This window comes from Ursus maritimus, unplaced genomic scaffold, assembly GCF_017311325.1.
Source record: "Ursus maritimus isolate PB19 unplaced genomic scaffold, ASM1731132v1 scaffold_4, whole genome shotgun sequence".
Taxonomy (NCBI): Eukaryota; Metazoa; Chordata; class Mammalia; order Carnivora; family Ursidae; genus Ursus; species Ursus maritimus.
The window spans coordinates 9,379,839-9,386,034 of NW_024426552.1; positions in this window are offsets into that span (position 1 = coordinate 9,379,839).

The window sequence follows — 6,196 nt, forward strand, 5'->3', positions numbered from 1 at the left end:
CTTTGCTCGTTATGGGTCTGTTCAAATTTTCTGTTTCTTCCTCTTTCAGTTTTGGTAGTTTGTAGGTTTCTAGGAATTTTTCCATTTCTTCTAGGTTGCCCAGTTTGTGAGCATATAATTTTTCACAGTATTCTCTTATAATTATTTGTATTTCTGTGGTTTTGGTTGTGATCTCTCCTCTTTCATTCATGATTTTATCTACTTGGGTCCTTTCTCTTTTCTTTTTGATAAGTCTGGCTAGGGGCTTATCAATTTTATTAATTCCTTCAAAGAACCAGCTCTTAGTTTCGTTAATTGGTTCTTTTTCTTTTTTTATTTCTATATTGTTTATTTTTGCTCTAATCTTCATTATTTCCCTCCTTCTGCTGGCTTTAGGCTTTATTTGATGTTCCTTTTCTCCATTATCTTGTTGAATCCTCAATGTATTAGTTTGCCAGGGCTGCCTTTACAAGGGTCTAAAGCTGGGGGTTTAGAAAAACAAAAGCTTATAGTCTCAGAGCTGTCAGGCAAGAAGTCCAAAATTAAGGTGTGAGCAGGGCAGTGCTCCCCCTGAAGTCTCCAGGGGAGGATACTTCATAGCCTCTTCTAGCTTCTGGAGAGTCCCAGACATTCCTTGCTCTATGACGGCATAATTCCAATCTCTTTCCCCCTCTCCACATCATCTTCCACTATACATATCTGTCTCTATGTCCATTTTTTTCCTTTTTATAAGGGTACCAGTCATATTGGATTGGGACTCACTTAACAACCCCATCCTAACTCAAGTAGTTCTGTGAAGACCTGTATCCAAATAAGGTCACATTCACAGGTACTGGGGATTAGAACTTCAATATACCTTTTTTGGGGGCACAATTCAATTCACAGCACTCACAGATCTCTTTGTGGTAGGTATTGTTACCCATATTTCATAGACAAGTGAACTGAGACTCAGAGAGGCAAAATAATTCACGCAGAGTCACACAGCAGGCAGTAGGGAGGCGAACACTTGAATGCAAGTCCCTCTGGCTCCCTAGGGCATGCCCTTCCCACTAAAACATTGTTGCCTCCACATGTGAAACTTCTAAGTAAACAAGGAAAGATTTGAAGTTCAGGGGTGAATTAAGAGGCTCAAGCTGCTACAATAAAATTAGTTGTTATTGGGTGAAATATCCTAAATGGACTTGTGAGCCATTTTACTTAAAACAACAATGAAATAGCCTGAAAGGCACCCACAACAAGCAGCACCTGGCAAGGGATTCCAAACCTGCTTTTACCATTTCCTCCACTTACCTGCCATTCCTGGCACTTGAGACTGTTTTTAACCACCTGGGCCTCAGTTTCCCTGAAAAGAAAGTTGGCAATTTGTGTTCCATAAACTGTGACATGAAGTGGATTAAAAAGTATCTTGTATCTTGCTTTAGCAATGAGAGTTACAACAACTTCAGTAACAGACACTTTACTAATACAGGCCTCATAATAATAATATCCAGCTTTGTTTGGCCATCTCCTCTCTGCCAGGCACTCAGGACCTAATAGTGCTGTCACTGAGCATTTCCATGTGGAATGCTGTGGTATCAGAAAAAGCTCACTGCTTTCCTTTGTGGCCAACAAATGTGTGGCGTTTTTTTCGTACTGATCAATTCTCCAACACTAGCTGGGTGTCCTACAATCAGTTCAGTTCTGACACTGTCTACCTGGAATCAGATCTCACAGGTGAAAGGCTCAGTCCCATAAGACTGCTTCCCACTGCCTATTTCAAATGTGAATCACAAGTCCTAGGTGTCACCTATTCTGCTAACTAACAGCTATAAATCAGGTTCAATAAATTTGCTAGAAAAGCTCACAGAACTCAGGAAAACAGTTTACTTGCTAGATTACTGTTTTATTCTGAAAGGATATGACTTAGAAATGACCAGATGGGAAGGATGCACAGGGCAAGATGTGTGGGAAGGAGTGCAGAGCTTCCGTGCTCTCTCCAGGCACGCCACCCTCCCAGCACCTCCATGTGTTCAGCAGCCTGGAAGCTCTCTGCACCCCATAGTTCAGTAATTTTTGTAGAGGTTTAATCACATAGGCATCATCAGTTACTAACTCAATCCAGGAGGGACTGAAAGTTCCAAGCTTCTAATCATGGCTTGGTGTTTCTGGTGACCAGCCGCCATCCTGAAGCTGTCCAGGAACCCACCAAGAGACACCTCATTGGAACAAGAGATGCTGCTAACATCCAGGAAATTCTAAGGGATTTAGGAACTTTATGTCAGAAATCAGAGTCAAAGGCCAAATATTAGAATATTAGAATTAGGGAATCACAAAGGTTTTAGGCTCTCTGGTCAGGAGCCAGGGTTGAAAATATATATTTCTTATTATATCACATCACAGGTGCTGAGGGGGGAGCTCTGACTCTGGTTCTGCTGATCATCTATACCTTCCTTCCAAAATGTTTCCTTATAATTAAGTTGGTCATGACATGGCATCTTGCAAATACAAGACACCGTCTCATCCTTTGAATTTCTTTTTTTTTTTTTAAAGGTTTATTTATTTGACAGAGATAGAGACAGCCAGCGAGAGAGAGAACACAAGCAGGGGGAATGGGAGAGGAAGAAGCAGGCTCCCAGCGGAAGAGCCTGATGTGGGGCTCGATCCCATAACGCCGGGATCACGCCCTGAGCCGAAGGCAGACGCTTAACCGCTGTGCCACCCAGGCGCCCCCATCCTTTGAATTTCTAATGTGAGAAAGTGAAACAGAACAGGCTGTTCTTTAGAGTGAAGGTTAGCAAGTAAAGGCCTGCAGGCAAATTTGGCCCACTACCTATTTTTGTTGAAAAAGTTTTTGTTGAAAAAGAAGCTGATAAATAGGCAGGAAGATGCAGAGTGAGTGTTGCTACCTGAAAAATAAAACTAAAATACAGAAGATGATGATGTCAGTATTGCACATGGTGACAAAAGCAGAAATCCAGTATGAACACTTTACTGCTAGAATGCATTTAATGGCCAGGGTCAAGTTAAGGCCTTAACTGAATAAAACAAATGAGGTGTCTGTGGGTGCATGGGTCACCTCACGCAGTAAGTCTCAATCAATTTCATCGCTGACCTGAGCTGAAGGCCAATGCTTAACTGACGAGCCACCCAGGAATCCTTAATTATTGAATTTAAAAAAATTGAGATACAATTTACATACTGTGATGGCAAATTTTATGTGTCGTCTTGGCTGAGCTGTGGTGCTCAGTGGTCTGGTCAAATATCAGTCTAGATGTTGCTGTGAAGGTAAACACAAAAATCCATGATGAACAAAGTATGAACTTTAATTTTTTAATTTTTTATTTTTTTCTACTTAAGTTTAGGCAACATATAACTTTTAAAATACAGGCAGGATCTACTAGGATGAGGGAGGGGAGTTGTGTAATCGTGGGGTCGATCCTGCAAACAAGTCACGTGTTACAGTTGGGATAATTTGACATCACTAACTGAACATTAAAGTAGTGCTTTCTAACCATTTTAACATGATCAGATACTTGCAATATTTAAAATGAACAAGAGGGGTGCCTGGGTGGCACAGCAGTTAATCGTCTGCCTTCGGCTCAGGGCGTGATCCCGGCGTTACGGGATCGAGTCCCACATCAGGCTCTTCCGCTGGGAGCCTGCTTCTTCCTCTCCCACTCCCCCTGCTTGTATTCCCTCTCTCGCTGGCTGTCTCTCTCTGTCGAATAAATAAATAAAATCTTTAAAATGCACAAGAGCAAATGAATGAAGGGAGCTGTGTGAACTTGTGGAAGAGAAAGAAATATGAGAACAATGTGAAACACCATCTTAAAGAGCCAGAGCTTTGTAATAAGTTGGCATCACATTCAGAAGGCTTAATTTCAAGAGATATTTATCCCAACGATAGCTGATAATAATGCTCTAATAAGTCCTGTACTTTGTGCTAAGACAAAGTTAATCAGGGTTTTCTGGGGCTGTGTGATGTGCTGGAACCATCACACCATTGAGGCTCTGCCACTTACCAGCAAGAGGGTGTTAGGAAGGTAATTAGCCTCTCTGGGTCCTAATTTCATAATCTTTAAAATAAGGATAATGCCTGCTTTGTTAACTTCATAGAGTTCTTGGGAGGATCACACGAAATAATGGTTGTGAAAGTGCTTTATAAAATTGTAGTGATCTGCAAAGTTGGCCATTGTTGTTTTGTGGTGGATTCTTTTTTTGAAGCCAGAGTAGGGAGCCAAAACTAATATCCACTATGTAGGCCATGTCTTATAGGGTTTTTCTATGTGTAGTTATGTTTGGGTGGGCAGAGACCTGCTTTGACTCATGGTCTCCCCGAAACTGTGTGTAATTGAGTCAAAGACAGAAATCAACACGTTGATGAAACCCTGGGTAAATATTTTAACACCGAGAACTGGCAGATTGTAAATTTTAGGTGTTTTATAAGGAAAGCCGTCTCAAAATGTGGATGACGTTTTTGAGTATGGCTAAAGTTTGATGTGAGGGACAAGAGTTGGGTTTACATATTGGATGACTGAGAGACAGAAGCATTCTTGGTTCACCTGGTTTCTTGTTGAGATGCAACTGGTCTTGGGTACCTGGGAAGTGGTGGGGGATGTGATCAGAGCTGGATGCAGCAAAGAAGATGGGGGCAATTTAGTCATTGTCTCATTCACTAACGTGAGCAAAGATGTATCAATGAATCCTCTATTATGGCTGTTTAAAAAGTACAGATAACATGTTTTGAAACAAATGCTCTATCTCTGCTAATGCATCAAGAAGTTATCTATGTTAAAATGAATATCAAAGAAATATTCATACATTTCAAGCCCTTGAAACTTTTTTTTTTAATTTTTTTTTTTTATTATGTTAGTCACCATACAGTACATCCCTGGTTTCTGATGTAAAGTTCGATGGTTCATTAGTTGCGTATAACACCCAGTACACCATGCAATACGTGCCCTCCCTACTACCCATCACCAGCCTATCCCATTCCCCCATCCCCCTCCCCTCTGAAGCCCTCAGTTTGTGTCTCTGAGTCCATAGTATCTCATGCTTTATTCCTCCTTCTGATTACCCCCTTTCTTTATCCCTTTTTTCCCATACCAATCTTCCTAGTTCTTATGTTCCATAGATGAGAGAAATCATATGATAATTGACTTTCTCTGCTTGACTTATTTCACTTAGCATTATCTCCTCCAGTGCCGTCCATGTTGCAGCAAATGTTGAGAACTCGTTATTTCTGATAGCTGGGTAATATTCCATTGTATATGGGCCACAACTTCCTTTTTTTTAATGTTTTTTTTTTATTATATTATGTTAGTCACCATACAGTACATCCCTGGTTTCTTTTTCTTTTTTTTTTTTTTTTAAGATTTTATTTATTTATTTAACACAGATAGAGACAGCCAGCGAGAGAGGGAACACAAGCAGGGGGAGTGGGAGAGGAAGAAGCAGGCTCATAGTGGAGGAGCCTGATGTGGGGCTTGATCCCATAATGCCAGGATCACGCCCTGAGCCGAAGGCAGACGCTTAACCGCTGTGCCACCCAGGCGCCCCCCCCTTTTTTTTTTTAAAGATTTTATTCATCCCTGGTTTCTGATGTAAAGTTCCATGATTCATTAGTAGCGCATAACACCAGTGCACCATGCAATACGTGCCCTCCTTACTACCCATCACCGGTCTATCCCATTCCCCCACCCCCCTCGCCTCTGAAGCCCTCAGTTTGTTTCTCAGAGTCCATAGTCTCTCATGCTTCATTGACCTTCTGATTACCCCCCTTTCTTTATCCCTTTCTTCCCCTACCGATCTTCTTAGTTCTTATGTTCCATAGATGAGAGAAATCATGATAATTGTCTTTCTCTGCTTGACTTATTTCACTTAGCATTATCTCCTCCAGTGCAACATTTGTTGCAGCAAATGTTGAGAACTCGTTCTTTCTGATAGCTGAGTAATATTCCATTGTATATGGACCACAACTTCTTAATCCAGTCATCTGTTGAAGGGCATCTCGGTTCCTTCCACGATCTAGCTATTGTGGACAATGCTGCTATGAACATTGGGGTGCATATGGCCCTTCTCTTCACTACGTCTGTATCTTTGGGGTAAATACCCAGTAGTGCAATGGCTGGGTCATAGGGTAGCTCAATTTTTAACTTTTTAAGGGACCTCCACACTGTTTTCCAGAGTGGCTGTACCAACTTGCATTCCCACCAAGAATGTAGGAGGGATCCCCTTT